Source organism: Dipteris shenzhenensis, chromosome 23 (assembly GCF_047967505.1).
Source record: "Dipteris shenzhenensis isolate YYH24624 ecotype China chromosome 23, Dip_SZ_1.0, whole genome shotgun sequence".
In the NCBI taxonomy this organism is placed as follows: Eukaryota; Viridiplantae; Streptophyta; class Polypodiopsida; order Gleicheniales; family Dipteridaceae; genus Dipteris; species Dipteris shenzhenensis.
In genome coordinates, this window is record NC_141618.1 from 2,715,882 (window position 1) to 2,728,007 (window position 12,126).

Genomic DNA, 12,126 nt, shown 5'->3' on the forward strand with positions numbered 1-12,126 from the left:
GGTGATTAGTGTTACAGAGGGTAACAACTCTTTTGCACAGGCTTGTTTTCCTTGGATGGAAATGGAATGGAAAATATTCCTAAAACTACACTCTAAGGAACATCTTCCAATTAGCTTGTGTGTGCTTGACACAACACAAGGCTTTACCGAAGATATATATTGGGATAAGATTGCCTTTGGGAAGTTGCTTTGTGGTTTGATGGAGACCATAGTTTCTCCATCACAATTTGTAATGCTATCTTTTTCTAATATCATGGAAATGGTAAGTCTTAAGGATGCCATTGCAAAGGCTTTGTTTTGGAATAGAAGGTTTGTGGGTGCTATCCTCACAATAAATAGCTCACTTATGGGGTTGATGGAGATTTTTTGCAATTTGACATTCTTAAGCTCATAGGACAAGTTTGACGAATCTGAGCACCTGCTAGAAAGCATGAGGCCATATAGGTCGGGAAATGTGACATGATCATGGGGTGCATCAGATGTTATTCCAGGGAAGATCAAGTTGTTGTTGACCTTTTTACTAATGGATATGTGGCATTGCATGCATTGTCAGCCTTAAGAAAAATCATCTTGCTCGTAGAGACAACTCAACAAGTGATAGAGGCAGGGGAGAGGTAGGGTCCCTACGTGTAGCTCAAGCAATAGATAATCTCCCTATTATGTTTTTGGCTAGCATTGAGAGGCCACTCGTGCAACCTAGAGCTGATTCGACTATAGATGATATGGTTAATGAGGGTGAGTACACCACTAAAACCTTGCATCCTTCAACTAAAGCTAAACTTGTAGCTCTCCCATTGGTTACCTCATTAAAATATTTGGATCGTTAAGACATTCAGCTACTCATTTCTTGCTTGTAACTAACTTTTTGGGAGAGTTTTAGCAATAAAAATATCATTTTTATGATCTTTTCTTGATTTTATATGTTCTCTTTGCTACTTGTAGTTATCCAAATGATTATCTCATTGGAAGATTTGGAATGTGATTTCGTATGCTTTCATTGTATTAACGTCTAAAGAGATACAAAATGTGATATAATATCTAGTCTTGTAAGGAGTGTGTTTGGATGTTTTCTACAGATCTTTTGGGACATGTGGAGTGGCACTAATGCAGTTCTTCCAATGGGATTGGTATTATTGGCATTCTACATGGTCTCATATGCAGAATGGCAATAGTACCATTCTCTCTATGAGGTTATGTAGAAATGGTAGTACTTTTATGCTCCTTTCTTGGTTCAACGTGCTTTGAAAGCATTAAAGATATTGAAAACATATTGTAATAACTAATTTGCCAAAGATTGGGTTTAAGTGCTTTCTATGGATATATTGGGATAAGGGGAATGGCACTAGTTAATGAGGTTATAGACATTATCCATGACATCATAGGGAGAATGGCACTTGTTCCATTCACATACCACCAAAAATGGGGACAATTGCAAGGAACCTCATTAATCCTATACTTTTGGAAGAGAACATGGATGAGAATAATGACTCAAGACTAAATAATCTCATTGTTGTTGTAAACATGTATAAAGATAGCACTTGGTAGTTTGGAGGAGTCAAAAGCTAGCAACTTTGAGGCCAATTTGGATCTACATCCACGTACAATTTATTTGGATATGCAAAGGATGGCCATGATATTGGATTTGAATGGATTTGTATTGAGTTGTTGCATGTTCAAGTCACCAATGCACCCATCTATTATGTGTGGACACAATAGTTATATGGTTATTCTTCTTGGGTGAATTGAATTCCTAAAACCCTTGCTACAAAGGTTTAATGTAGGAATTTGGTCAACTGAAATGGAACATAATGTCCTTGAGATGGTAGGAAAGGTATAAAACTATGTAGAGGAGAGCCTCCCTTTCTTTGTGATATGGTACCAACAAGGATGCTACATTTATAGTAAGTTGAGGATAAATATGAGGTTGATGTTGCGGCAATGTTCAAATCCTTAGCAAAAGTCTCAAAGGCATTTGGATGTGATGCTAGAAGGACAATCCTTATTGATGATTCTCCGTACAAGGCTTGTGTTAGTCCTCCCATCAAATTGCATATTTCCCTCTACGTTTGATATACAAGACAAGGTCAATAAAATTATGCTAGGAAAGTTGATGCACTACTTCAATGAAGCTAATGATGTGCGCGGCATGATCGAGACAAATTGGTATGGACAGTGGCCTATAATGAAGATAATGATGTGTGCAACATGATTGAGACAAATTGGTATGGATAGTGGCCTATAATGGAGGGGGATAAAGATTTCAACCTCATCCAAAATTTTCTTGATGAATGGAGAGCAAAAAATCATGAATAAAGGGAATACAAAACAAGAAAGATTCCTCTTGCAGTCCAACTAAGAGAGAGGACTATACGTGATAATGCAAAAGAGAAGGGTGTTCCCTAGGCCAAAAATACATGGCAGTGAGATGGTAGTGGTGATGGCCAAGTGCTTGGACTCATTGTATCACAAATAAGACATTTAAGGGATGCTAGCAAAGAATTATGTAGCTAAAGAAGTACTCCATCCAAGAGGTACCTACCATCCCTATGAAGGACATGGTGCACATTGTTGGTGATGTTCAATATGACAATGTGACAGGGTTTAACATTGTCATATTGAACATAACCAACAATGTAATACCAATGCAAAGCCAAACATTTGTTATGTATTTTCCCTTGATATTCTAGCTATGTTTGACTCCATGATGAAAATAGATATTGCAAAATATGTGCACATTTGTGTTGAAGCCATAGATGATATACATGTAGGAGAGGAGGTATTTGCAGACTATGAGTTATGATGAAAAACATTATATTTATTTGTGCATTCATTTCCAATGGGAATTATTACTTTTTTACCAATAACTATGTAGTTTGATACCTAATTGTTGTGTGTGAATAGTATTTGAACCTGTTCAAGGCAATGTTACATTTTCCATAACCTCTTAAAAATAATATTATTACGTGTGAATAATATCTGAACATGTTTAAGGCAGTGTTTCCTTTTTTAGAACCCCCTGAAAATAATGGCTCTAGTACCATTCTCCCAATGGATTATGGAGGAGTGGCATTCTCCATAAGGGAACTAGAAATGCAATGTTTCTCTAGAATCATGTTTAATTTCATAGTTTTCAATTCTGCATCAAGAAATTGTTAAGTTTTCAACCAAAAATATAACTTTTATCTTTGCAATGAGAAATCCCAATGACATGCAAATTTTTCCTTTTACATTGAGCCTAGTATGTCTTTGTAAGAAAACAATACAACGTATGTACTCAACTGATAACAGGATCTCGTATGCAAGAGAGAAAGTAGATAGTATGAGAATAAAAAATTTGATTACTGTGAAACTAAAACAATAGATGGTGCTACCTAGCCGTGCGCTCCTGTGTGAGAAGCTTTGATGGCATGCTAGAAACAGTAGAGGATAGAGGCTGGATGCCAAGGAATCAGGGTTGCTATAGCCAGTGATGATTATGGGCTTCACGGGCTTGCTCTTATATAGCCACCAGTCATAGTCGATTAGACCCAATTGGGAGACCGACCCAACCGACCCAAAACGGCCGACTGGAGGTCGGTCCCGAAATAGGCCACCGACCACACGTTAGAACTGTGGCGCAGAATAGAGCAACTGACCTATAGCTTCCATTCGGCCTAGAGCCATCCGAGATCATCTGGGGCTCCAAATGGACCCTGCAGCTCGAAAGTGGGCTACCCTGGGAAATGCTCCATCTACCCTCAATGCGGTCAGTCATGGGATGCCTTCCCACGCTTGCATGTAGCCTAGTTGGCAGTGTGCCAACTCTATCTGAAGCCGTCTAGCCATCAGGTGCCACATGGCCCCCATCTGGTGTCCAAACCAAGACCTACTAGATAACCGAGCTATTCAAATGCCTTCTCCTCATATGGGGGGCTTACAAGTAGAGTTAGCTGGTTCCCACGTAGTTACATGAGAGTGGAGCATTGATATCTAACACCCCCCCTCAATGTCCACCCGCAAGTGAACTTAACTTTTCGGCCCAATGCCAAGTCGATGAAGATGCCTCTCTAGCAAGTCTCTTCCAAGAGCCTTCATGAAATGTCCACAACATTCTCTGTAGTCGAATAGTACACCAAGTCAACCTCTCCATCCATGATGAGCTCACATACAAAGTGATATTGAATCTCAATGTGTTTTGTGCGAGCGTGGAACACAGGGTTCTTTGCAATTGCCATGCAACTCTGAATGTCACATGATAACTGCGTAGGCTTGTTCTGCACTGCACCCATGTCCCCTAAAATCCTCCTTAACCACACTGCCTCACAAGAAGCGAAACATGCTAATTTGTACTTAGCCTCGGTAGAAGAAAGAGCAACTGTGTGTTGCTTCTTGTTGACCCATGACACAGCTCCAGATCCTAGTGAGAAATAGTAACCTATCACTGATCTCCTGTTGTCCACGTCTTTTGCCCAATCCGAGTCATAGAATCCGATCAAGGTGTTGCCCTTGGTATAGGTGATGCCATAATCAAGTGTGCCTTTGATGTATTTCAGCACCCGCATCCCTGCCCTCCAATGGTTCTCCCGGGGCTTATTGGAAAACCTGCTTAGTACACCAGTCACAAAACTGATGTCCGGTCGTGTGTTGCACAAGTAAATCAAACTACCCACAAGCCTTCTATACTTCACTTCATCCACCAGTGGTGATGAATCCTCGTTTGAGAGCTTCACCTCAATCTCCATAGGGGTGCCAACTATCTTGCACTCAGCCATGCCAAATGCCTTCAGTGTCTCTCCAACATACTTCAGCTGTGAAGTGAAGATTTGTTTTAGCTCTTGCCAAACTTCAATCCCCAGACAGAAATGCATCAGTCCGAGGTCTGTCATTTCAAACTCTCTTCCTATCAAATGCTTTGTCTACAAGATCTTCTCTTCATGATTCCCTGTTATGATAAGGTCGTCCACATAAAGGACCACGATCATACACCTGCCTCCTTCTCTGAAGATATACAAATTTGCATCAGATGGGCTCCTCCTGAACTTGTTTTGTAGAAAGTAGGCATCAATCCGCTAGTACCATGCTCGTGGGGCCTGTTTGAGCCTGTAAAGTGCCTTCTTCAATTTACAAACTTACCTTCTGAACCAAGGATCAACTTGGTGGTTGTTCCACCTATGCCTCCTCCTTGAGATCTCCATTCAGAAAGGCGAATTTTACATCCACCTGAAACACGAGCCAATGAAACATGGGCCAACTTTCCTATGCTGCTAAAGCCAAAACACTACGAATTGTGGTTAGTCGAGCTGTGGGAGCAAAAGTATCTTGATAATCAAAACCATCTACCTGTGCAAATCCTTTTCCATGAGCCGAGCCTTGTCTCAGCCTTGTACTTATCCAACGTGCCGTTGGACTTGTACTTGGTCTTGTACACCCACTTGGTGCCGATTACCTTACATTTTGGTGGTTGATCCACAAGGTCCCAAGTGTTGTTATTCATTATGGAGCCATACTCTGACTGCATAGCCTCCATCCACCTATCATCACCATGTGCTTCTTCAAGGCACTTGGGTTCTTCAGCATGGATCACCTCTGTCATCAAAGCGTAGTTGACCATGTGTTTCTGTGCCCTTCTTTGCTCCTCTAATCTCTTGGATCGTCGGCAGTGTTCGGATAATTCCTCCTCAATGGTTGGAGGTTCTCTGCCATCCAAAAGCTACTTTACCCACTTCAGGAATGGTCATTGCCGTTGTGGTTCTGTAGGCTCTTCTTCCTCTTCTTTATCTTGAATCCTCCCAAGCACCGTTGGGGGAGTTCGGTCTATTGTTGGTGGTTGTACTGGATGGATATCCTGGTCCTAGTTGTCTGGGAAGGAAGCATCCTCCTCCAATTGATGCGGTTATTCTGAGAAGACTACATCACGACTTACTATTACCTTCTTGGTAACAGGATTATAGAGACGGTAACCCTTCGCCTCTTCACTATAGCCCAAGAAAATACACTTCTGGCTCTTCGGTTCCCATTTGGTCCTATTAGCATCAGGGACATGCACAAAACAGTCACATTCAAAAACTCTAAAATGTGCAGCTGAAGGTTTCTTACTAGAAAAGGCCTCCAATGGAGTCATCCCCCATTCACAGCCTTCGTGTAGCTATGATTCAGAATGTAAACTGCCGTGTTACATGCTTCAGCCCAGAAAGTCTTTGGCAAATCTTTCCCTTTCATCATACTCATGCCCATTTCACAGATGATGCGCATCTTGTGCTCTGCTACTCCATTTTCCTGTGATGTATGTGGCAGGGGTTTCTACCTCTTGATCCTGTGACTTTTGCATTAACTTTCGAATTCACTTGATGTGAACTCACCACCTCTATCTGATCTCAACTTCTTCACCTTCCTCCCCATTTCTTTCTCGACCATTACATGCCTTTCTTTGAACTTACTAAAAGCCTCATCTTTAGTCTTCAGGAAGTATATCCATATCCTTCTACTGTAGTCATCGATCAGCATCATGAAGTAGTAGGAACCACCCAAAGCTTCCATCTCCATCTTTTCGTAGAGGTCCATGTGAATGAGCTCTAGAGGAGCCTTTGCCCTGCTGGCCTCTTTAGGAAAGGGCTACCGATGTTGCTTGCCCATCATGCAAGCTTCACATACATCGGGCAGACCTGTAATTTCTGGTAGGTCTGCAATCATTCCACTTTTATGCATCTCCTTTAAAGAACTAAGATTTAGATAACCAAACCTCTCATGCCACAGTTTAGTGTTTCTCACATCGGCTCGAGCACTAAAAGCTGAGAGTTCATAGATGTTGTTGCACCGTGTACCTTTACCAATGACCTTCCCTTGAAGATCCAAAATATGTGCGCCATTCTTATTGAAGTGAACTTTGAGGTCCGATCCGTGATCGCAAAAACAAACAACAAGTTCCTCTTGATATCTGGCACATAAAGGACATCAGACAACTGTTTTACAACTCCATCTGACTTGAGAGCAATCATACCTTTTCCTTTTACTGGACATTTTGCATCATTGCCGACTGCTACCAGGATGTCATTCCCTACCTGATGTAGAGAGGTATACCAATCCTTCTGACTGGTCATGTGGCGGGATGCACCACTGTCAATAATCCAAGGTTCATCTGCAGGTACATGAGCTGCCTTCATGCAAATCTCCTCAATTGCTACGAACAGCTCTACTGGTACTACCTGTGCGCTGTTGTTGGACTCTTTCTTTACTCCGTTCTTCTCATCTGTAATCTTCTTCCGGCACTCATTCTGCTTGTGCCCTGCCTTGTTGCAATAGAAGCACTTGATCTTCTTCTTTCTCTTTTTATCATCAGAAGAAGATGGGTTACCAGAGTCCTTACCCTTACCTTTCTTTGATCTAGCCGAGAAAGCTGAATCTTCTCCAGTCCTCATCTTTTAACGCATCTCCTCCTCCAGAAGCATTGCGTTGAAATCCTCAAAGTTGAGGGGCGGATTTATGTTCTACGTATTGAACATTGTAACAAGACCATCGTACTTTGGTGGGAGAATCCGTATACACCTTCGTGCTAGATTCTCGCTGGTGTGGTGATTCCAATCGCAGTCATCTGATCGTGTAGATTCTTCACCCTGGTGATGAATTTCTCTGTCGTTTCAGACTCAAATAGTTTCTCATTCGCGAGTTGAGTCTCCAGATTTTGAATCTGCATCTGATTCGTGGTCTCGTACTGATTTTTCAAGACTACCTCCTCCACTGTGGTGACATGTTGAATTAACGCCATGACAGAATCACTTACACTGCAGACAATAGAACACAGCGCATCTGCATTTCTTCTTGTCCACGTGAGAATTTGATCCATAGTTGGTACTATCTATTGTCTTGCATTGGCTGGATTCGGTCTTGCAACCGACTTCATGTCCACCCCAGTAGCAGTATCCCAAAGCTCGTATGCACGTAGGATGGTCTTCATCTTGAACTTTCAGAGTGGATAGTTAGTGCCGTCCAACTTTTCACTTTTGTCGAACGGTGGGATTTGCAGTCTTGTGGGCTGGGCCATCTCATAATCTGCTCGCAAACAGAAGCACACTACCAAATCTTCTTACTAGAGCCCAAGCTCTAATACCATGTAAGAAAACAATACAACGTCCGTACTCAACAGATAACAGGATCTCGTATGCAAGAGAGAAAAGCAGATAGTATGGAGAATCAAAAATTTGATTACTATAAAACTGATACAATAGATGGCACTGCCTCCTAGCCGTGCGCTCCTGTTGAGAAGCTTCGATGGCATGCTGGAAATAGTAGAGGATGGAGGCTGGATGCTAAGGAATTAGGGTTGCTATAGCTAGTGATGATTATGGGCTTCATGGGCTTGCTCTTATATAGCCACCAATTGTAGCCGTTTAGACCCAATTGGAAGATCGACCCAGTCGGCCCAAAATGGCCGACTGGAGATCCGGTCCCAAAATAGGCCATCAACCACATGTTAGAACCATGGTGCATAATAGAGCAACTAACCCACGATCTCCATTCGCGGCCCAGAGCCATCCGGGATCATCTAGGGCTCCAAACGGGCCCTGCAGCCTGAGAGTAGGCTGCCCCGAGAAATGCTCTGTCTACCCTCAGTGCGGTCAGTCATGGGATGCCTTCCCGCACTTGCATGTAGCCTAGTTCGCAGTGTGCCAACTCTATTTGAAGTCGTCCAACCATCAGGCCACACATGGCCCCCATCTGGTGTCCAAACCAGGACCTACTAGATAACCGAGCTACTCAAATGCCTTCTCCTCATATGGGGGGCTTATAAGTAGAGTTAGCTGGTTCCCGCATAGTTACACGAGAGTGTGGAGCATTGATATCTAACAGTATTAATATTGAGAGTGCACAATAAATGTTTGTCATTGCCACTTGAATTTACATCAACTACATATCTTGCAATCCTCCTCCTCCTTCAGATTTCTCATCTTTCTTCTTACTTGATCAAGTTATTTCTTGTTTGGTCAAGTTTAGACTTTGTACAATGTGATTGCAAATTCATGGGTATGAGTTATACTTTTGAGCTTTTTAAATGGTGTTTATAAATGCCATATGAATAGCAATAAGGCTTATGACATGATGGCGGATCACATAATTAGGTATGGGAGTTTCTCCTTGGATTTGGAGATCAAAAAATGTAAATCTCAAAAATATTATGGTGTTTGTAAACACCAGGTTTACGAGATCAGTGTCACTCAATCCAAAGCTCTTGAAATGCAAGTTTGGATAATATCAAAGCTATAATATTATGGTGTTTGTAAACACCAGGTTTACGAGATCAGTGTCACTCAATCCAAAGCTCTTGAAATGCAAGTTTGGATAATATCAAAGCTATTAACGTGTTTATAAACACCACGAAGTTCCAAGAGATGAGTCTCGCTTAATCAAAGATGTACATGAGAGGAGCTATTTGCAAACTATGATTTTTGATTAAGGACATTGTAATTCATTATGTACTTTTATGCTTAATTGTTGTGTATTTTGTTTGATTCGATAATCTATGAACAAGATCAAGGCTCATGGTAGAGCTTCAACGATGACTCTAGTGCCATTCTCCCATGGGATCATGGAGGGGAATGGCAAAGCAAGTCTCAACATTGAGTGAAATTATAAAGAGCTGTTATTAAGGTATTTTTGAACACCGCCTCAGTTCACGAGATGGTTCTCACTCAAATGAGTTTGAAAGCTTATTCTTTTATTGATGATAATGGAGTTTATACATTGATATTCTATTTATTGTTTGAGAATGCAGTTCATATTTCATACTTTTGTGAGTGAGAATGTAGTTTATTTTACCTATTTTTCTTGTTTTTCCATGGAGAGAGGCTATAATTTCTCCCAAGTCTACCACTCTGGGAATTGGGCTTTTCGTGAATTATCTCATATGGTCTTCAAGGAGGCAGTCGATAGAGCGAGCGAGGAAAAGCGAGCGGGCCCAAAAAAGCGAGCGAGCTTTTCTACAATTTCCTTATCGAGGTACTCGACATAGCTTTGTGGAAACCATTATTTGGGAAGATTCTCGAAAATAAAACTTAATGTTACTATGTGTAACTATACCAATATTGCGAATTATAGTCTACCTTAGCTTCCAATTAGAGCCATACTCACATTATGCAACAATAATATGTGGGTTTGAAAGAAACCGAATTTCCACTCCAAAGCGGATTCCATTACTGATACAACAAATCTTTTGCATTTGAAATGGGTCTTATTATCAAACTCCTTCAATAATCAAAACAAATGTGTTGCTTGATATGTTGAACTTAGTAACGTAAACATCACTTCATCCATATGCGGGGAAAAAAAACTGTCTGTAGACTTCATAGCATGGGATTGCATCAACACTTATAACATTCAAAATGGTTCTTCTTATTAAAAGTGTTATCAACCATGAAAGAAAATGTTTAAAAATAGTTCACCCGTATGTTGAAAAACCCAAGTGTCATTTATGACATTCAAAATTGTTCTTGCAACCATCCTGTAGTTCCTAGAGATTTTGCCCATACTTCCAACCCCTTCCCTTCAACCACTAATAGGTATCTAATAGTTTTATAGAACACTTGAGATATCATCACCTCCTAATACAAACCATCATTACTATTTGTAGAACACTTGAGATATCATCATCTCTTAATACAAGACCATTCTTACTATTTGTAGAACACTTGAGATATCATCACTCCTTCCCTCCAGCCACTAAGAGGTACCTAATACTTTTGTAGAACACTTGAACCATTCTTACTATTTGTAGAACACTTGAGATATCATCACCTTTTAATACAAAACCATTCTTATGGTTTGTATAACACTTGAGATATCATCACCTCTTAATATAAGACCATTCTTAGTATTTGTAGATCACTTTAGATATCATCGCCTCTTAATACAAGACCATTCTTACTATTTGAGAGATTAATGGATTAAAGGTTTGAAGCTCATAGGAGACGAAGGAAGAGAAAGTCAGTTTCAACATGAGGACAATAAAACTAATTGGAATATTTTGACTTATGTATTATACCTTTTTGAAGACTATGAATTTAATTCAGTTTCAACATTAGGATGATAAAACTAATTAGAATATTTTGACTTATGTATTATATATTTTTGAAGACTATGAATTTTAATGAGGAGAGGCACGCACACTACTTAGTAAATACACTAGTACTACTACTAGCCTACGACTATTAAGCCTAGTAGCACCAGTGTGATTTTGAGCCTTGTATCAACCTTTTGATAATTTTCTTTCATCGTTAATGCAATAGAAATTATTCCTTCTATTAGAAGAAATCTTGCCAAATTTATTCAAAGTGATGATTTTGTAGTCTACATCCACTATCCTCTGACTCTCAAAAATATATTAAATGTGAGCACCCATTTATCTTGTATGATCAACCCTAGACTATGCTACGATAGGACATTACTAGAACAAAAAAAATATGAACTGATATGGCGATGTTCAGTGTGACATAACCAAATTAAGGATTTAATAAGAAAGAAAACAATCAGAATCAATAGGCTATTCAATGGCTCCCATCTCTTATGCATTCTAGCTCCTCATGTTTGACAAGAATGCAAACAATAATGAAATCACATTATCTTTAGCTTCAAAGTAAGCAAAGCACCAAAAATAAATGCAAACATATTGGATGAGGAATAAATATGTATAGATATAGATAGACCTATATATATGCATTCATAGATATAATGATGATTAAAGTTGGATGGTCATAATAATATTATGTGTACTATCATTGGGATTAGGACTACTATTGGTAATATTGTATGTAGTAGTAGGAGAACTACCATTAAGGAACACTCAAATAAAATTACTAATGGTGGTGATAAAACTACCACTAGTAGTTTGGTAATTACCCCTAACATCTACAACAAATATTTGATGGGTAGCTAGTATTAGGTCAAAAGACCCCAATTGTGCTATAATAATGGACCAAAAAAGGGAGTGCTATAGCATCACCTAAGGGTCACTTTTTATCCATGAAAGAAACAAGTCGGTGCAACCTAGGTCATACAGATCTAGGTCATGTGGAGTTGTTCATGTCTCTTTCCTTGACAAAAAAGTTACACTACCTTTGATAGTAACTACAAAGATTGTTGCCATAGTGCTGTAGGGTA